Source organism: Arvicanthis niloticus, chromosome 19, assembly GCF_011762505.2.
Source record: "Arvicanthis niloticus isolate mArvNil1 chromosome 19, mArvNil1.pat.X, whole genome shotgun sequence".
In the NCBI taxonomy this organism is placed as follows: Eukaryota; Metazoa; Chordata; class Mammalia; order Rodentia; family Muridae; genus Arvicanthis; species Arvicanthis niloticus.
In genome coordinates this window covers 19,625,177-19,647,545 of record NC_047676.1, presented here as the reverse complement: position 1 = coordinate 19,647,545, position 22,369 = coordinate 19,625,177, and the positions used below count along the sequence as shown (strand labels likewise).

At 36.8% G+C, this 22,369-nt stretch overlaps 1 protein-coding gene across 2 annotated transcripts in view; it reads left to right on the top strand.

The window, feature by feature from the left end:
- Positions 1–903: 903 nt before the first annotated feature.
- LOC117723847 (cadherin-10) overlaps positions 904–22,369 on the top strand; it is a 200,409-nt gene continuing 178,943 nt past the window's right edge. Inside the window, exon 1 of one of the 2 annotated variants that reach the window (XM_034523410.2) lies at positions 904–1,291. The gene's annotated coding sequence lies outside the window, so the exon portion shown is untranslated. The remainder of the gene's footprint in view (positions 1,292–22,369) is intronic. The other variant, XM_076916406.1, reaches the window with a different exon arrangement.

The window sequence follows — 22,369 nt, the reverse complement described above, 5'->3', positions numbered from 1 at the left end:
TTGCCTGAAATGGTCTTCTTAATCGTTCTATTTTATATTTTCCTAATTTACATATATGTTTCATTTATAGGTAGCATTTTTTTTTTTTCAGAAGGAATCTACATGTAACCAGAAAAATGTAAAGGTGTTAACTATTGTGTGGAGCTATACTGACATCTTTGGTTAGCTTCTGGTTGATGAAAATTTAATGTAGAGATAGAAGAATAGGGAGATGGGCAATTAACTGAGGAGCAGGTGGAATCATCCAGATGCATTGATATCAGACTGTATGCTGTTTTGGACATGAATATATTGATAAGAAAAAGTTTAAAAGTAAAAATAAATGATTGTGTCAACTCCCAAATCTAAATATTTTAATGATACTAATTACATATGTAAATTATTAATGACACACACTGAGAGCATAGCTTGTATGATTAAACAGAGAAAACTGCTCAGAGACATTCTCAAATGAGGAGTAAGGTGTGTTCTCTTTATGACAATAAACAACGAATGAATAAGGGTATTTGGAGAACCAAAAAGTTCACTTGCCTTCAAAATAAAGGTTTAAAACCACACCCCCCACCAAATATTCCCTGTTGGTAATATACCTGGTCTGATTGCCATTTGGCTGGCACTCCGCTAATACTTGTTTTGGGGCTGTCTGTTCTAAGGATGGTGCAGGCATATCCATGCCAGAGAAAAACCAAGAAGTAATTTTTTTTTTTTTTTAAATTTTAATTGCAAGAAGCAATCGCAGAATCCGCGTTTCTGGGATTGTGTTAAGGACGCAGGCGGATTAGACCGGGCTGATTACCTTAGGCTGGAAACAGAGAGTCTTTCTGCCCTGCGGGGGAGGGGACGCCTTTCATGCGCAGCCCTCCTCTCGGATGCTCCCTCCCTCGCATTCACTTGCAAATCGCTGTGTGCTGGCAGGAGCCGGCACTTCCAGTCTCTAACCTTCCTTCCCAGGGCGAGTTGCTGCAGCTCCATCAGCAGAACCTTTCTCTCCGAGTGAGGAACGGCTTTCCCCCCACCCTTTCCTTTTTTCCCCCCTTCCTTAATCAGAACCACTGAATGAAAGCCAATCAGGGAGAGAGAGAGAGAGAGTTCGCCCCCCCTCCCCGTTTTCTTTTGGTTCCCTGCCGTCCAGAGTTAAAAGTGACGCTGAGAGAAAGCTTGAGTTAGACTGAAGTAGAATCAGTGAGAGAAAATAACAGCAGAAAACAAACAAAAAGGGGACAGGGTGACAGTCTCTTCAGGGTTATTTGGCTGGAACCAACTTCCGTTTTCCAGAAGCCGATGAAACAAGGTAGGAGGAATTCACCTCTTGTCTTTTAACTCCTTTAATGTCTTGCTTTTTCTTCCCTTGCTGGAGGGAGATATTGGGTTAGATATGATTTTGCTTTTTGATTATTTATTATTATTATTTTAAGTTATATGCGCAATTATTTAAAAAAGATCCTTACCTTTTAATAAACAAATGAGCATGCAACTCTTTTTGATGAGTTTCCAGGAACAACTGCTTTCAATGTAGGTAATGGGAAGCCGGATAAATAATATATTATGTTCAACAGTGTGGGGGTCTTGATCGTGGAGTTTTCTAATTCATTCATTCTGAGCAACTGATGAAAATGTTTACGGGGTGTAATTAGTCATCCTCGTTCCTGTTTACCTCTGTTTCAAATATCAGCATAGCAGGTAACACTGTTTGCTGTGAACTCTTAACATCAGCTAACATTACTTTGCATTCCATATGAACGGATTCACTCCTCAGTTAGCCCTGGTCATAGTCCGTTATGCCTTCAGTATCTAGAGAGAGATGACAGTCAGAGGACAGATGCCTTGAAGCTGTCAGTGGTCACTAAGCCTCTACATGAAGACAGTCGATTGACATTCATCAGAAACAGGATGGGTACAATTCCTATCTTCACCTTTTCTATGAGTCGGAAGTATGAGGGTGGTACAATTAAAGAAGAGGGGGATTAAATGCATGCAGTCAGCAGTTGCAGCATTTATTGTCTCTGCTGCAATAAAATCCATATTTTATGTGGTGTTAAATTAATGCAGCATGTTGGCAAGTCTAAATGGATGTCCTCAACAAGTAACTATTATAACACTGTAAGCATGGGCCAAAGCAGTAGTCGGGAAGTGTTTTCATGCCACCACAATAAAAACCAAGTATCTCTTTCCCATGTACAGGGGGAGAGGATGTAGGTACAATCAAAGACAAACATCATCAAAAAAAAAAAAAAAAAAAAAGGCAGATCTATTTCCAACAATTGTGGTCTTCATTCCAGTAAAAGCTTCTATTACCCAAAGCAGCACAGGCATCACTTCTCAGTTCTTTGCAAGATGTTTTTTTTTTTTTTTTTTTTTTTTTTTTTTTTTATTTTTTTTTCTCTTGAAAGATCTATTTTAAAAATAATCTGTCCCTGTGATGCTGACAACTGTTATACTTCAATGCATATGCTAGGAGACTCTGTCCCTTCTCACCATTTCCCCCTCCTCTGTCTTTCCTTTAAAACGTAGTTACAAGAGCTTCACTGTGGTGAATAACACTTGGCAAGAGCGTGCTCATTTTTTAGGTCTGGTATGGTGAGGATTTTTAATTAGTGGAACTTTCATGAAAACATTATGTCATTGACAGAGCCGCATGTTCATTTTTAGTTACAGTGAGGAAGGGAAAGGAAGAGATCCTGTGTTCCTGAGGAATGGGCGAGTGAGAAGTTGCATGGGTAATTCTGCACCCTGGGGTGGTAAATGGGCCACATATGTATTCCGTGTGCAGAGCAAGAGGGAATACTGGTTTATTTGGCCAGAGAGGAGCGAAAGGATTGAAAAGTGAGCAAATGTGAACAGCCTGTGTATGTGGCCGAGGGGCACATCAATTGTAAAACATCCCAAGGGTAAAAAGGTAAAGGATTGCTTCCTCTTGCTTTTACTTTTTTTTTTTTTTTCCCTACTCTGTTTTTAAAGTCTGACTCACTGTCTGCCTGCCTTAAACCAGACACTTCTTTGGTTTCAAATAATCTCTGTTAACAAATTGACTTCAGTGGTAATTACATATGTTTTCTCTGACTCCAAAGAATGGAATGGCATACATTGTGATGTTGGGGGTATTGGAGATTGTGTGTGTGTGTGTGCGTGTGTGTGTGTGTGTGTGTGTGTGTGTGTGTGTGTGTGTGTGTAGGGGGTGAAGGGGGAGTAGGGAATTGAGAAAACCGAATGGAAACTGTATGACCCCATCTACCTCTGCAGAGATGAGATTAATGGTTAAATTACCAGGTGCCTGATTAATGCTCCAGGTGACACACTTTGATCTTTATTAAAAAAAAAAATCACTGTTCACTAAGAAGCACTACACTGTGCGAACTTAGAATCCAGAGCTTTACTGTCAGATTTATTTATTTATTTTTTTAAACCTATACTGGGATATTCTTGGTGAAAAGAAAGATTTTCTGTCTAGAAAGATATACAGCTCTGGCAAACTGGCACCTTATTAAGGGAGCTCATGGAATATGAAAAACATATAAATAAAATATATAGTTTTCCTAGCTAGAATTGTAATATGTGAAAGCGCAAAGGTTAATTGTGAAAGACGTGACTCCTGATCGGACTAAAAGGTGAAGTTCTTGATTGTTACTTGCTTTCTCATAAACACAAACAGCGAAGGCAAAGTGTATAGATCTGGCAGATTTCTTGTCACATAGCTGTTTCCTGTGTCTCTTAACCTACTTTGCAGTGAGAGATCCGACACCACATCCTCTAGGAGTATGTCAGTTTATACCACATGGCTCCACTAGGCGGCAGCACAGGCACAGCGTTGGAGTGAGCATGCTGATTCAGCAGCTGTGAAGTATGTATTTGTTAAATGTTCTTAGGAGTCTTCAGAAGGCACAGGAAGCAATTAATACAGATGAAGGGTATAAACTCAACTTCCCTAGTCTAGACCTCGGTCTTCAAGAGCATATTTGTATCATATAAGTCAAACCCTGATGATGTTACAAGTAGCTATAGAATAGTGGGAAGTACAAATAAAGAAACAAATACTTTTTTTTTTTTTTTTTTTTTTTTTGCCAATTATAGGCAATTTGTTTCACATCTTTTCTTTCTCAATTTCTATCCTATTTTTGACAACTGCTTTTCGATTAATTTAAAATACTGTCAAAATACATTTCTCATGAACCATCGAAGTATATGTTAGATTGTAATGAAGTGAACTGAAGTTCAAAAAACAAGTCACAAGGATTACCTATCCATTCTCACAGTGCTAAAGTTGACAAACATTGCTTCAAATACCATGTATAGTAACTATTGTGAAAAATTGAATACGAGGAAAATTATTAAAAATACAACACCAAAAGCAGAAAGTTGACCTAGGAAACAATTACTCAAGTCAGTGAGTTCATCTAGACGGTAGTCTGGAATATATAGAACAGAAATATCTCCTTGTGTTTGTCTGTACAGCACTTGGGTCATGTTCACAGAATGTACTTCTGATATTTTTATTGCTTTTAAATGAATAAGCTCATTTTTTTTGTTTTGTTTTGTTTTTGTGTGTGTGTGTGTTAGTTTTTTTTGTTTTTCTGTCAACAAGCAATACCTGCTTCTACAAGGTATTGTACAAGACATTGCTGATGTCTGCTTAGGGGTCACCCTGGTCCTCATTTCTGACTCAGTGATAGATTCCATGCACTCTTTACTTGACATTTTGCTCTGAGCCCTTGAGCCATTCCAAATCAGTTGCTGTCTTTACTCACAGGGTGGGTGCCTAAGGCAGAAGGCCACGCTGCTTATGCCTAGTTTTTCTTGCCATCATTCAGTCCAAGTAACCCTCACCCACACCCAGGGTAGAAAAATCAGGTCTGTCACTTTAAAGTGACAGAATTCTGTGGGAGTTCTATGGTGAGACGTTAGCATCAGTCTGGCCGCTCATAAACCTCATTTCTTAATACAACTTTGCTTAATTGTATTATTATCAATGTAACTTCTCAGGCAAAGAGGGGCTTCTGCATAATTTTTTTTCGAAAGTCATTTATTCTCACAGACTCCTTCATACTTTTTGTTCCGTTTCTTTTGTAGCTGAATGAGTGGTGTATTAGCTTCTCTAATACAAAGAACATTTTGTTAAGCTTTAACTGTTCTGGAAGTAGACTTTTGAAAAGAGGAAACAGTGCATTGAATATAAGTGAGTACAATTGAACCCCAGCCCACATCATTTCGAGGGGGCAACATTCCTACAAAATAATGCCTGCTTGTGGGAGGGTGAGATACCTTCCTGTGTGAATCTCTTGCAGCCTAGAGATTCACGCGCTTGAGGAGTTTGTTAGGAACACTTCGAGGCACTTTACCAAATCATGTGATTTAGTGTTCAGTATTGATTTATTTATTTATTTTAGAAAGCAGCCTTTATATGCTGCAGCCTTATAAGTTAACATTAACTGACATTTCAGGCTTCAGGACAGGGTGCAGCAGTAGGCTGAAAGATGTAGTACAACATTGTCTCTCAACAGGAAATCCAGCATTAAGTGATATGTCTAAACACTTCAGAGCACTGCTGATCTTCATAGACTTATCAGAACACTTCCCTCCTCTTTTTCTCCCTCCCTCCCTTCCTCCCTCCCTCCCTCCCTCCCTTCTTCTCTCCTCACCTGTCTGCTCTCCCTCCTTGCTCCCCTCTCTTCTCTCCTTTCTGATGAGCACAAATGCACATTTGCATTTTATATTATACCCACTACCTACCTCTTGTGAGTTTCCTGATTAGCATTCTCACATCTCCTGCACCATATTCTTTGCCTCATTGTGTACACTGTATACGCAAGACCCTCCTGATGATCACACCATATCCTGTGAGCTGAAAGCAAGCCCTGTAGATGTGGAGGTTTCTGAGGTTTTGAAACTGGCACCGGGCAGTTTCTGGTGCTGAGAATTCAGCTTTCGTGAACAGAGCGACTTTTGCAAATCATCAGAATGGAGACTGCATAGTCATGAATTATGATTCTCAGCCCATCAGTTATTGATTATGAGGCTGTGTTGATTTAGTGTGAGAGAGAATACTGAAGTGGTTTCACAGAGCTCTGATTTTTAAAAATAAATCAAACATAAATTGCATGCTTCCAGAAAGCAGTATTCCATTAGACGTGTTGATTCTTTTCTGCTGTGAGAAACAAATATGCTAGTTGCTAACCTCAGAAAGGAAACTGACGGGTAGAGAGGAATCTCTGTCCCCATATTGTCACATAAAGAACTACCATGGGTTCTCAGAGCTCCTGGTGAAAATACAAGTAGGAAAATAGAGCAACAGCAGGTTAAGCAGAATGCATGACAATCTAAAATAATGACCATGCTGAATTAAGTAAATGTTTTAACTTGAGCCATGCTGGTAATTCTCTAAAGTGTTACTACAGCCTGGGTAAATATCAAAAATGTTGATATAGCTATCTGAATAAATCAAAGACAGAGGCCATATCATGTTAGGTCATTTAAGTGCTGAGCCTATATTTTTTTTCTGCAAATTCCTAACAAATGCTCTGCAAACAAACATCATTATTATAAATAGTTGATTACCTATGTAACTAATTAATTTCTGGCTTCTTGAGACAGTTTCATGGACTTCATCTCCATGTACCTGTGGTTACAGGTACCAGCTACCACAAGCAGCTACAACATAAGCTGGAAAGATGTCTCAATGGTTAGTAGTACTGAATGTTCTTCTAGAAGGTCCAGGCTCCATTCCCAGCACCACATAGCATGATGACTCACAACTGTCAGTAGTTCTGATTCCAGGAGTTCTAGGACTTCCAACATCTGTACCTTCCCTTGAAGGTACCAGGTGATCACTTGGTACATAGACACCCATTCAAATTCAAATTCAAATGATGCACCAAGATACTTCAAGATAATTGCCTTCTAACGATAATTTTTTTAACAGCCCTGCGCATTGGAATATTTGAAAAACTGAAATTCTGCCAAATTTTCAGGACTTTGTATTTCAATGTAAATCTTCAACCTGTTGGTTACATTCATCAATTAGTTTACTAAAATATTGTCTTCAACAAAATCACTATTGCAATTTTACTATCTTTAACTCAATTGGTTTAAGCTAAAATACTCACCAAAATTAAAAACACGAACTTAAAAGTTGTTAACGGTGGCATTTATTTGCTTCACAGTGATGTAAAGGAAACATGATGTTCACCAATTAAAAATATCAGGACACGTTGTTTAACCGTTAGTACAGCCAGGTGGAACCTTTTCACCTTTATTTTTCTCTTATTCTTAAAGTTTAAGTTGCAGTTCATTCCTCTAATGTAGTTTTGAATCCTATCAAGTAAGGTTTTAGTGTGAATGATATTTACAGTGCAAGTCACCACTATGGAGATCTGATTTTTCAGCCTTTAGTTTTTGAAATGTAAAGGAGACTTTTGGATCAGTAGAACTTAATGGAAAGGATTTACAATTTAGTTTTAGGCAGGCAGCCAAGGCTGGCATACAACCGAGTGTGTAGCCAAGGATGACCTTCAACTTCTAATCTATCTGCAACAGAAGGGTTTTTCTTGATTTTATTTTTTATTTTTATTTTATGTTTATTTAGTTACTGTGTTTTGGTGCACTCATGGGCATGTGAAAACCTATGTGCCATGCAAGGCATGTACGTATGTGGAGGTCAAAGGACACCTTGCAAGAGTGAGTTCTCTTTTCACCATGTAGGCTCTGGGAGAATGAACAAAGGCGCTCTTTCCTGAAATCACCTTTATCCACTAAACCAATGTCTGTGCCACAATCAGAAAGATTTCTTTTTTGTTTTTTTTTTGAAAAATAACATTTTTATTAATTTGTTTAGAATTTTATACAATGAATTGAAAATATAAAAATAGAATTAAATCAATTTCTCTCCTCTCTTTCTTCCCTCCAACACTTCCCAGCCATCCTTCCTGGAACCCCTCCTATGCTCCCTACACTCAAGTTGATAGCATCTTTTCTTTTTATTAATATTCTTGCATTCATACATATATATGCAACATATGCTGTTTATAGGTTTAAGTACAAGAATATGCAAAAGGGCTTGCGGAGTTCATTGTTGCTTGTGTGTATATAGTTTCAGGGCTGACTACTATGCACTGGACAACCAGGAAAAGTACACTTCTTTAAGAGAAGCTAATTCTCTCATCATTCATTAATCGCCTCTGTCCAGGGGTGAGAGCCGTTAAAATTTCCTGCTTTGATTGTGATAGCCTGTCCATTGTTCCATTGTTCTTTTTTTTTTTTTTTTTTTAATTCATGAAGTCATTTTAAGGAAACACAGTGTCCCAGCTGAGTCCCTGGGTTCTGGCTCTCAGACCCCCTTTCCAGAGTTCCCTGAGACCTGTGTAGATGTATCTTTTGCTGTGTGGAGCTTCCATGATCTATTGATCTCTGCATTGTATCCAGTTGTGGTTTGCTGTAAAGAGATGGTTTTTTTTGATAATGGATAACGAAATATGATGTATTTTGATTACATTCACTTCTTCTCCCCAGTTTTTTCCACATGCAGCCCACCATCCTCCCCATCCAGTTTCCTGTTTTCTAATATTTTTTTCTTTTCTAAAAATCATGGAATCTAACTTATAATGACCAGTATAGGTTGAGGCTTACCAGATGGTGCACCCTTAAAGAAAACTGACTTTTCTTTCCAAGCAGCTATCAATTTCCAGTAGGCCTTCAGATCTGGGGGAACATTTTGACCCCTTTGCTACTGTGACTTTGTATGGCTTGAGCTTGTATAGATTTTGTGCATGTTGCTCAGTCATTGCAAAATTCACATGTGGTGGCCAAACACATACTTCTGGGAGAATTAATTTTTAGTTCTTCATCTCAACTTTGTTTTTGCTTATGATCTGAAAGAAAAATTGCACATTGAATCTTAAGTTCAAGCTTTTTCCATCTTTCTTTCTTTCTTCCTTCCTTCCTTTCTTTCTTTCTTTTTGTTTTTTGTTTTCATTTTTCTGTCTTTCATGTGTGTGTGTGTGTGCGTGCACGTGCTGTGGTTGTGCTTATTGTTGTTGGGGGTGTTGAATGTGGAGCAGCTCTCAATATGTAGCTGTTACTTTTCTAAAATTCACTGTGTAGATAATTTTGGCTTTGAATTGTGTAGATTCTTTTACCTCTCCTGTACTTCCTGATTGTTGGTTGTAAGGGCACATACACTCGACATCATTATTATTATTAATTTTAAACTTTACTATTGTGTGAGGAGTTTTGTAAATGTCTTACAATAAATAAATTATTTTCACCTTTAGTGACCTCAGTTTTTTGCTTTAGTGTCAGAGAACAAAAACAAAATAAAAAAAAATCTCAGAAAGAAGGAAAGAAGGAAGAAACAAAGAAAAGCCCACAATCCCAGAAAACCTTTTCTCTTTTACCATTTGTGATCTATAAAACATATGTTTTGATTTTTAAATATAAGTAAATAGTACTTTATATATTTTGTACAAGTACATAATACTTTATCATCTTTAAGCCTTTACCAACTTGGCAATAGACACAAATATTTGGGACCATAGATAACATGCACACAAATATATCTACTTATAGGTAGAACTGAGAGCACATACATATACCTGTATCACACCCCCAAAGACATGAAATGGTGTTCATGAATGCTAAAAATATACACTTACATTTTCATGTATATTCATATCATTTATCACTTATGTGTATATGCATGTATAGATTATTTAATGTATGAATATTATGAATTTAAAATTCTGTTTATTCTTCTCTTAGAGTCATCCATTATCATGAGGTTTAAATCTGAAATCCAGCCTCCAGGAGGCATGAAGTTATATGAATGGAAACCATAATGAGTTAGGCCATAGACAAGATGTTACCTAACTTTTTAGAGGGAGAGGTCAGATTTAGTTTTTTTCTAGAAGGCCAAGGAAGAAAAGGGTATAAATGAGTATAACCTTCCACATTATGTAAAGTAATTACAAATTTACATATAAGCCATCATCTTGTCCCATGGTAATACTTTATTAATGTTTTCTGTTTTTAATAGTTCTAAGTAGCATAATGTTATGGGATCAATTTTCATTACTTTTTGTCGTGTAGACTCTCATGTACTGTACATGATTTAGGATTTGTTTGTTGTTTGCCTTTTATTTTTTCCAATTTACATGCTTTCTTAGAATGTTTGTAATGACTGTTCAGTTTTTCTTTGCATCCTTGAGCAACACATTTCATGCTTTGGGGGGAAGGACAAATGAGCCACCATTTCTGTGTCATAGCTAGAGATATAGGCTCTTTAAAAAAAAAATGTGAGGCATTAATAATTACATGGCCTATAATAGAAATATCTCTATGGTCCTTTGAAATGTACCATTTTGAGGAGCTACTTGTGAAATTAGCATGGAATTAAGCACTCACTTAGTCCTTTTTTAATGCAGTTGTCCTTATAGTGTTTATTGCTTCCTAACCCTCAAAAAAAAGATCTCTCTCCATATCGTGTGCTGGACAGATACTTTTAGCTCATCATCCTTTAAAGACGAGATTATAGGCAGGTATTGGAGAGGTCAGCTCAGGAACTTTGGAAAGGTCATGGGACATTTGCCCCTCCAGAAGGAAGAGGCTAATTAACTTTCCTCAGACCACAGTGGGCGGTCTGACCTGCAGGTGGGGACACATTCCACAGGATGCAAACTTGGCCACTCACAGACAAGGGAAGTCCTTGCCACTTCATTCCCTAATGACCAATCTGTTTTAAAGTTACACTGTTCTGCCAATCATATTGTGCCGAGTTTCTCTAGTCTGCCCCCCTCCCCCAACTGTATAAAAGCTCACTGAACGAGCTGCATGGGGTTGCCACTTCACCTTCAGTGTAGGAAGACTCCAATGAGTTGGAATACTAAATTCCTCTTGTTTTTTGCATCGATTCTTGGCTTCGCGGTGTTCACTCAGGGGTTCCCAGTAAGCTTGTCAGAATCTTACAGTATCATCATACCCAACTAGTTTTTCATCTCGACTGTCAATTATATAGATACTAAAGAAATTGTTTAGCAATTAATTTCACCCACTCATTCACTCACCAAGTATTCTTTAATAAATGTCAACTCCGATTGAGTAGTAGGATAAATATCAGGAAGAGAGAGAGAGAGAGCAGGGTGTGGTTGATGCTTGACATATGCTACAGAGGGGTGTGAGATGAGTTATCACATGACCCACTCTCTTATTGAGGTTTTGATAACTGGTAAACCATAGGTACATTTAAACTGCATGAGGTATGCCTCTAAGTTTCCCTTCATTGAACTTTGTCATTTTACTGAAAGCTGCATCATTTGTTTTAAGAACATATCAGAGTGAATTTATCCGTTTAGTTCAAATCACATTTCTGTTTAGCCTTGGTTTCTTTTGATGACGACTCAAGCCTGGACCATGAATCTGCGCTTCTGCAGCAGCAGCCCCTTGGTGGCTGATCTATGCTGCACATAGATTTGCAGCAGTGGATTTTCACCTTGCAGATGCAAGACGCTCTGTGGAATAAAATGAAAGTACAGTGCTGAGACTAATGGTCCATATCAGAGAAGCGTACAGACAATGAATGGACATGAGGGCAAACTAGACTCTGAAGTACCATCACTAAAAGTTGTTAATGAAAGTTCACATACCCTCAAATACTGAAGAGCTGCATCCTTAGTACCTGTGAAAAAGTGTTCCTTACCAAAAACTGTGGAAGGTCATCTTAATAAGAACACTATGCAGTGAGGAGGCTGCAAATTGGAAACACTGAGACTCTCTTTGTTAGAAAATGTAATGACCTTAACCTAAGTATTTCTCCACTGACCTTTAATGGATAAAAGCAAGGAGCATGGCACCAGTCTGTCTGAATTAATATTGTAACTGTACCACTTATCATATATTTAATATTTAATATCATTGGAAGCTCTTTCATCTGTTAAATGGGGTTAATAGGTGTACTTTTGTAATATGACAATGTTCATGATTAATAGGAACAATTACCATAAACCTATAAATGTAGAAAACATTAGCTAACACCCAGTTTAGGTTCTAGTATTGACTTTAATAATTATTGTTAAATATTATTCATATTGGTGCAATTACTTCATTTAAGTTCAGGCAACCTAATTTTTTTTCATTAGCATTGAGAATATTTTACTTTTACCTTAATAGATCACTTCATGGATTTGAATTTTTAAATATAAAATTTAAAAATGATTTAACTCATGTCATGCAATAATAATGTACTTGACTGGAACTGAGATAACCTTGCTGTTGGCATCCTAGTACTGGCTTTTCAGCAACCATAACATTCTCTATTCTAACAGATTTCTGTACAGTAGTGGTTGGTTGAAACACTGGATCTCCAAAGAAGTCGCCTGTTTACATATTTTAATTGGAAATGTCTCATTCAATCTAATATTCTGCCTGGAAACAGCTCTATACTTAAGAGTTTCACATATATTCATTCCCCAATGATTAGGGAAATGTCGGCCCATAAAGAGTTGAGTGAAACATGGAAACTTCAGTTGCATTCTCCGATGGTCATTACATGAAGCTATGGAGTAATGGATATGAATTTTGAAAAGGGCGTGAAAAACCTGACCAGGCATAGACGAGGAGCAAGCATTAGAGATAAGGCCTAGAACTGTTGTGAGTTCCGTAAGCCACATAAACTCACCCAGGTGAAACATGAGCCATTTGTATTCCAGAATAATGATTCCTTTAGCAGATTCTCCTTTTTTGAGGTCAGAGTAATGAGAATTAGGAGGAGTGATGAACAGAGGTGGTGCATTAAAGAAATAATTCCATTAAAGTTGTGATATCTATAAATCTCAAGGATAACTTTGCAATCAGAATTATAAGCTGAAAGGTCAGCCGGCTACTGATTTCCTAGATTAGCTTCATGAGATTGTCAGTTGAAGAAATAGAACCTGCTTTAAAAATATGAAAAATTTAACAGGTTTTATTTCGATAATCCATTCTGTCTACTCATTCATTCAAGGTGATACAAAGATCAGCCCAATAAACCACTGTTTCTAGTTTTTTTTCCCCCTTGTTTTTGAAGAATACATTAAGACCCACCAATGGCTTTACTTGTGAAATTAGACTTTCAAAATAAGAATATCAGCCTTTGTTTTTCAATGTTATGTAAATCTTTAGAAAAAGTCTTATGCTTATTTTATAAACTCACACCTGGGTTGAGTATGGTGCCTCACACCTATTAGTCCAGAGTGACTGAACCAGGATTAAAAATTCAACTTCAGCCCAGACAGCACAATAAGGTCCGGACTAACTCAGGCTAATAAATCCCTAACTCCAAATACCACCAGACTACAACTTCAACAAAACTAATAGAATTAAAGTACACTCTTCCCTCTACCAGTTTTGTAAAAACAGGGAAAGCAACAACAAACACTGCCAACACATGTGACGAAGGTAATTTCCTGAGCATAGTAAAGTTCTCTCTCTCTCTCTCTCTCTCTCTCTGTCTGTCTCTCTCTCCCTCTCTCTCTCTCGCTTTTAAAAATCATGGTCTGACATTCACATGTGGCATAGAATCCAGTGTTATTTATTTAATCAAAGCTTGACTCTTATCATTGGTACTCCTGTTCCTATTCATCAGTATTTCCATCCACAGCTTCACTTTCATGTTTGGCTAACTGATTCAGCTTTACAGCGATTGAGTAAGAAGGCTAATCTAAAATACCATCTACATTTTAGTGCTAGTATACTCGACCACCTAAGTATACTTGATTAATAGGCCTCTCAAGGCTAGAGAATTAGACATGGACTCTCATTAGTTACAGAATTCTTTAATCATACCAGCGACAACGTTCATTAGCTTGCATATATTTTCCCTTCATTTAATTGAAAAGAAAAATGAGGAGAAAATTGGGGAATATTAGTGGAGAAATTATAAAACTTTGAGAAACCAACTATAATTGAATTGGTAGTTATGAAGACTGAAAGAATTCTTGGCCAAAATCCTTCAAACCTTGTAAAGGTGTGCAAGTATTTGATGTGTTGTCTTGAGTGTATTTAGTTTAGAAACACAAAAATTAGATAGAAAAATGTTCATAGCATTGAGATGATTTCACATTCTTGAAGTTTTGACCCATTTATGAGGTAAATTATAGCTAATACCTTTGGCAAATTTTCATTCATATCCTGAGTGATACATATTGGAGTTTGGGGCCACCTAGTGGCCATTATTTGTTAATTAGAGTAAGGTCCATGTTTAAGACTGTATTTTTCAGGTTAACAATGTTCTTCACAGTTTTCAAATAGGTCTGGATTCGTGTTAAGGGCTATAAATGGGGATTAGATATGGATGATTCTTGAATATAACAGTTTTGGATGCAGCACAATTTTTAGATTAAAAGATAATTTAATTTTACAGCTAAAACTAAGCAGAAAAACATACCTTAAATATTTAAAGTTTTTAAAGTTTTTCAGTGCAAATATTCATCTGGTTTGTAGGACACCAGAGCAGAGAAACGATTGTTAGCCAAAGGGTTTAGGGGTGTCAAAACAGTGAATGCAGGTTTTACCAGGCTCACTCATTTCGGAGAGGAAAACTGGAATACTTCACTTTTTAGAAGATATACCAGCTTTTGTTTACTTGAAGCAATGTACGTATATACTAAATATCAACTTTCTTTTACTTCTACTTTCATTTCATGTAATGCTTGTAAGTTCTCTTCTGATTTATATGAGATGTGTTTTTTAAAAATACTACAGATGTGTTTTTTAAAAATACCATGCTGGGAACCGGATATCTGTGCCGACTATTTAAATTCGCAAGATTGACTGCAAGTTTGACTACGAAACATTAATTAGTTATTTTGTTATCTGAATATGAAACCTCATCAAAATCCATTTTGTTGTTCACATCACAGTACATGAGTATCAAATCATATCTATTTCTCCATGTGTTCATGGATGGAATGCCATCTAGAATTCTATCAATCTCTGTACATTTACATAATGTCTTAATTTTGCTCACAATCATAAAACTTCTATTTTAAGATTTTACACTGAATAACTTAGTCCAACTTACAGGGTTCAAGGGAACTGTAGGAAATGATCTCTTTCTCCGCAGCATGGAGATCATTTATCTTCATCAACAGAACAGACCTTAATGGGAACCAGAGTGTCCATTTAAAAGTCTTAAAAAGGCTTATGCACATCACCTCCCTGGAGTGTGTTAGAGCCATACGTTTTTCATTGCTGTTAGAAAGGTTTTTTCCTGCTTCTGCTTCAGTTTTCCTGACAGCCTTGTGATACAAACAAGTGTCAGAATGTATGATGTCTCATGCCCAGGCTGCGAACAGCGATTACTTCATTCCAAGTGAACCACACACTTTTATCAACCAGACTGCTTCTATTCTAAAGATATTACTATTGATTTGTTTTTATTGTCAAGAATCTACTAGCTTTTTTGTGTAACGGTAGAGACATGGTATTATTTCAAATGAGTATATATTTACTCAATCTCCCCAAACAACATAGAAGCAAAATACTGTCTTCACAGTTTAGTAATGTTCAAATTCAAGTGAAAAGAATTGATGATGTCATAGCTCCATTTAATGTTGCTAATTAAGGTTATATCATTTTTTTAAGTTGATAAAAAATTGATAATCACAAATATAGATAGAATATAAAGATCAACACCTTCCTGAGAGAGAAAAAGAATAATAACAATAATAACAAAACAAAACTTCAAAATCCTCAATAAAATTTTCTGCTCCAAATTTTCCTCCTTGAAATAGAATAGAAGTGTGTTTGTTCAAAATAGCTGTCTTTAAGGATAAGGGGATTTACCTATTTAGTTGTCTCTGAGAGCATTCTTTGCTACCATTTTCAGAGACCCATAGCTACAAATGCATAGTTTCTTAACTCCTTTCTTTCTCCAGTATAATTATTTGACATATCATTCTTATCTCATCTCTGTTAGAAGGAATGGTGCTTTCTTTCTGTCTCCAGGTCCACACACAGAAAATGTCTATGACTGTGTAAGAGACTCAGGAAGGGCCCCATCCTTCAGGGTTGGGCCGATATAAATCGAATAGGCTGTGAAGATGCTGCACGGATGTAGCCAGTTCTACTTCTCTTGCCCTCTGCATCTCAAATTATTTCTTAGATCAGTTTACCATACCTATATTAAGGGCATATCCACTCAGACTTTCACCGTTGCCACAAAGTGGGAGCATGGGAATCTTGGCAGAGTTGTTCACTTTAGATAGAGTTCAAATTCATCATTGGCAACATGGAATATTGAAACAGCCACAACCTAAGCATGCTGTAGGGATTATAAAAGCCTCTTCTAAAATCCCCTGAGAGGGGTTTTGTGACTGCGCCCATCTCTTGTATATTACTGCCATTATTACTGCTTGCTTAGGAATTTCAAATTTGTCTTCTTCCTTTTGAGTCACTTATACGTCCTTTGGCTCTCTTGTACTCAACACGTCTCAGAATGTAAGCAGATATAATAGTTTTCAGTTCTTAGAGAACCAGCCTTTACCATTTTTACTATTTTAATCGTCTTGCTTTTCTAATTGTCGTCACTTTATCTCAGGACCCTTCTTGCTCAGATTTATATGTAAACAAGTAGGCTTCTAGTGTTATTTCACGATGATCTTTGAGATCTACATGTAAAATGGCCTTGCGGCTTCCAAAGAGTCAAACTTGTTTATTTATAACTCCTTCCTGCTGTTAGTCATTGTCATCCTTGCGTCATTTATATGGACATGATTGTGTGTGTGTGTGTACACAGCTTCATCATTTTCAATGTTCTTTATCTCAGAGTGTGAGTTATTCTTGCTGTTATCTGAAACTCTAACACTTAGCTAACTCTGTTCACATATTAGCAAAGGTGTCGTATTGAGATATATGTATCACATGGGTAAAATGTATATTATAGTTTTCCATTTCACAGTTAATCGACATTGAAAGCTTAAGGGACTGTTGCAAGACCCAAAGGCATATTTTTTCTTATTGCTGCACTACTGAGCAACTTTTCCTGTCTCTTTTAAGATAATGGTATGGTTATTTCTGAATGAGATTTTTTTTTCTGCACATCCCTGGCTGTACTGGAAGTCACTTTGTAGACCAGCCTGCCTTAAACTCAGAGATCTGCCTGCCTCTGCCTCCTGAGTTCTGGAAGTAAAGGCATGTGCCACCACTGCCCAGCTACAAAGCCATTTTTAATTACAGAAATTCTGAAGAACATTTTTTCAACCTCCTGAATTTGTTCTTGAAAATAATGTCTGTATCTTATTTGATCCACTGATATCATTCTACACCTATAACATTGTAACTTTGGCATATGGTCTGGCTTCCTATACTTAAAAATTCTTGTTGCATGATTTGGTGATGAACATCATATCAGTGATGAGTAGCCAGTACTGATATGTTTTTATATGTAAGGTCACAGATTCCGAAATAATTTAAAAGGACATCTTGCAAAGCACATCTACAATGGAAATGATTTATTCTTTAAAGTAGATCACTGATGGGGACATTACTCATTTGTGTGATAATTTGAATTCAGTTGCATTGAGCCTTAATAGGCTTGTACTGTTCTAAGCACATATTCTGCATAGCTCTTTGCATTGCATACTGAACAGATAGTAAACTCTAAGAGGTATGTCTTTCAGAAAGTGTCCCTGGTGTATGACTAAAGAAACTGGAACGAGCTAGCTGTAACTCAGTCTGGGGCAGCGGTATGATACTGAGAGTCTAAATGTGTCAAGTTGGCCTTGTGTCCCTAAGAAAGTGAGGGGAAGAAATGGTGAAAAATCAGAAAGGGGATTTAAACAGGAGCTAGTTTGGAAGAAAAAAAACCACATTAAGTGTCTTTGCTCATCTTCCAGCTGGCTAACATAGACTTTGAATAGGAGAAGAAGCATCAGGGTTGATTACAAGATATAGAGAAAAGGGAGCATCCGTAGTCAAGTTCGGTGTGATTGATAGTTGTCTCAGTTTTGGTTCAGTAAATTTGTTTGAAGAAGCCCCTATGGCTTATAGAGGCAAGCTGGTTTCTGTGAGATGACAGCTACAGCTTAGGCTTGATCTCACCATGGAGAGATCTGCTGGAGAGTCTTGGCTCATTCTGAAATCCAAGGTGACTGTTAAACATCACCCTTTAGGCCACCAATTCATAGCAATGAGCAAATCTGAGAAGGATCAGGAAATCAATTTCAAGAAAAGTCCGTCACATAAGCAAGGCAGGTAAACTTGTGTGTGTGTGTGTGTGTGTGTGTTTCTGATCTTACAGACCTAAAGAAAGAACCAGTACATATTAGCAAAAGCTGTTTCTCAGAGTGTGTTACACAGTATGAACCGGAATCATCAGAATGAGTTATGAAAACAACAGACAACAAAAATCCCTTATGTAATGGAAGAGATGAAACTTTTTATTGGGTATGGGTAGAGGATGAATAGAGATTTTGCAAGATACAGGTATTCAAGAATTAATATGTGCTATCAAAAGGGAAGTAATAGAGATTCGACCATATGCAAGAAAAATGTGTAGAAAACAATGTTTGTGAAAATGATTCACTACTCAAAGCAGTCAGGTCTGTTTCCTTTCATGGGGGAGAGGAAGTGAACAAATGTTAGGACATCCCATAAAGCACCAGACACACAAACGAGAAAACTCCCCTCAAGCCTAGCTTGTTGAACAAAAGAGGTATTTGGAATGCCCTCTAGGACTGTGTGTGAAGGGCTAATTACAGAGAACGTGACTGTATGACAGATCTGCCCCCGCCACCCTTAATGATAACTCTTGAAGGCAGCATCTTTGAAGCTCCAAGTCCAATTTGCAGATTACTCCTGATGGTGCCTTGTCTCCCGAAATAATTGTCTCCCCAAAGAATACACACACACACACACACACACACACACACACACACACACACACACGTGCTATTTCCTTGTAGTCAGCTAAATGGGGCGATAGAAAAGTTGAACCATGTGCATATTGCTTTGTTCATTTTCCACCTCGCCTGTCTTTTCTTGTACAGTCTTAGCACATATGCACTCTGATTTACCACTGCATGTTTTCAATTGTCTCTTTGAGATACAGTTCTTTAACATTTGCTTCCAGTCAGGCACCTTTTCCACTGATGGTGGTAGGCTTTCCTTCTGTCTGTGCTTCCAATGGATGCTTTCGCTTTTAACATGCATAAGATGCCTAAGATCATAGGTTACATTAGTGTGATGAGTGTGTCAGATTGTTGGTTTAAATCCCACTTCCCTCTGGCTCATGTGTGTTATTGCAGAATTACTTACTTATTTATTTCAACCTCTTATATTTCTTGATTTTATGCTTCTGTAATTATAGTTATTATAGTTTCTAGCAAAATGTGACTTAGCACTTAGGCGTAAACTTTCCCTCTCCTTTTCTATCACCACTAGATTATAATAGTGCTCAAACTTACTTCATGATGAAGTGAGAGCACAGGCAATGTCAGCTCTTATTAGCAACTTTTGTTCTTTCATAATTCTTCATACATGTACTTCTGTATTTTGGGCCTCCCAGGCTCATTTCCCTCTAACTCCAGTCAGTTAACCTCAATAAAATCTGTGATCGTTATTTACATATTTTGCTTGTCCCTACAGAGTTTAATCGGGGCAGTCTGTGTAACCATGAGTTTAGAATTAATCCTGTGAGCCTGGTAAGCTCAGGGGTGGGTGTACAACTAAATACCATGGTCCCTTCTTCCCAGAATCTGTCAATTGGAAACGGGTAAGGAAATATGATACGGATTCTTTTCTTCCTCTGTAGCGGACTGTAAAGAGAGTCTGGCTTCTGTAGACTCAGTGCAGGTGTGCATTGCTGCCGTGAGTCACGGTTGCATGACCGTCTCATGATTGAAAGACAGTATTTTGCAGGCTGTCTTCTCATTCTCAACTGTCATATTCTTTATACCCCCTTCTTTGGTCTCAGTGTCCCCAAGCCTAAAGGATTCATAGGAATAAATATGAACTTTTCAAGTTTATCTTACAGAAAAGGGATATGTTCTGTAATTTACACATTGATTATAATGAATGTGATCAGGATTTTATTTGTGTAGATTGTACATGAATATTAAGTTTTTCTTTCAGAGAAAAGGTTCTAGTAAGTGATTAGAAGGTGATGGTGTAATATTGATAGCCATCACTTATTGAAAACTCTGCTTGCTACATACAGTGCAGACTGGTCTGTGTGTGGTCCTTCTTCTGTTGTTGGTGGTGGTGATGTTTTTTTTTTGTTTTTTTTTTTTTTGTTTTTTTTTCTCTCTTCTGTTTTTTTTTTTTTTTTTTTTTTTTTGTCATGTTCAAGAAACTCCTGATATTAGGAAACTGAAGATGAGACACTTTATTTAGTGTTCACCAATCAAAGCTGTTATGTGAAAGAGCTGGGATAAATCTGTTACTACAGCCGTGCTTCTCCATGCAGAATCTCTGTTCTATATCTGAGAGTGTGTATTACAAGAAAGAGAATATATGAGCTTAATTTTTTTCTCATATGTTTTCCTTTTTATAAAATTTTCATTAACCAGAACCTGTTGTGGATCACCTCTTTCTCAGTGGTACACAATTAAGTTGCATGGATACATTGAAAAGGGCAGGAGATGCTCCATTGTAAACCAGGAAGTAGCATTAGGGTTCTTAAAATATCTGAACAACAAAAAATAGAAAAAGCAATCTAAGTGAAAGAAATCTTATAAAACCACCAACTGATAACATATCTATGCTGTCTCTGAGCATTAGGCCCTAATTGTTTCCAGAGCTTTCAGATGGGATGTTTAAAGACGATCTTTTTACTTTTGTAGAGAAAAAAAAAATCATCACAATGATGACTTGTTAGTACAAGGGTCAAGGAATGCATGCCTCTACAGTTTCAGGACACAGGTTTTTTTCTTTTTTGCACTTTTTTTGTAAATAATTTTAGCTTGTATAAAACAAACTTCAAAATGCTTTCCAGTCATAATGAAAAATAATGGACATAGAAAAAAACCCCAAAGATCCCAAATTCTTTTAATTTTTCTAATAAGAACTACAAAAAATGACCTACCCATTGTCTTTATCAAAAGCATGTGTACACATATGCATGTGCAATCACTGAACTTAGTTTTAGAAAACTTAATAATTGTGCCAGGAAATATTAGTAACAGTTGTTCCTTCTATGACTTTATGTATAAAAGGAAAAGTGTGCTTTTACAATGGTTCAGTTTTAGAAAACCACATTAAAATTCCAATGCAAACCAGTGATTTGCAAACCTGAATTTAGGTCAAATTTTTTGAAAACCATGAGCTTTCTTGTGATAATATAAATGATTTTACTGGAGCCATGTATTTAACAGTCATGACTGTGCTGTCAAAACTTTGTCTTCTGCCATTCCAGGACCTACTTTCCTATTGGATCATTGTCTCTTTTATATCTCTCATGTGTTTCTAGGTAAGACAGGGGAATAGTTTAGGATTACTTTTTTCCCAAATAATACTCATATGACACTATGGTGAGTTGAGAACTATTTGAACATATTTTCACAGAAGAAAAGTGGATCAAGACTTCAATATTTCCATCTTTCTTGATCGCTAAACAATCTACTTGTTTACGTCCATATTGAGTCACCAACCTCTCTGATTATACACCTATTTTAACTTAAATGCCTATTTGGCTTGAGAAGTCCTTCTTCAACTTCAACTTTTGCATGTTGTTCTTCTATTTGTCATGGAACAAACACGTCATTTTATTCAGAAATTAGCTTCACGTCTTATACTTTTTAAAATACATTTCCAATATCAATGTGGCCATAACAAACCACCACAAGAAAGCAATAATTCAAAAGAAAAGACCTGGATAAACGTAAAATTATCTTTAACAGAGATTAATAAAACAGTAATGCAATAAAATATTTTATCCTACCGAAAATAATGACATTTCAAACGTGATGAATCTCACTGTTAAACTGAAGTTTTTAGGTTACCAATAGAAGGAATTTAAAATGTTTTAAAATAAAGTTCTCTGCGCACAGAGTATAAAGTGCATATAATAAGAAAATAGACTTTGACCCATTTTTATTTTTGTAAATTTGGGTATTTATGTACATATCCCTGTCAGTCAGATCTTCTATAAAAACAGATTCAATTGGTATTCATGAGAATGCACATTCAGAGTATATTATGTAAATCTAAGCATATTCTAATAAAGGTCATTTGGATCTTGACTATAGAGAATGGCTTCATTCAATCCCTAGCTGTTGAATAACTTACTGTATCAATTACTACTTTTTTGCCTCTTTTATTTTTTCTTCCTTCCTTCCTTTTTTCCATCTTTTTTTCCTTCCTTCCTTCCTTCCTTCCTTCCTTCCTTCCTTCCTTCCTTCCTTTCTTCCTT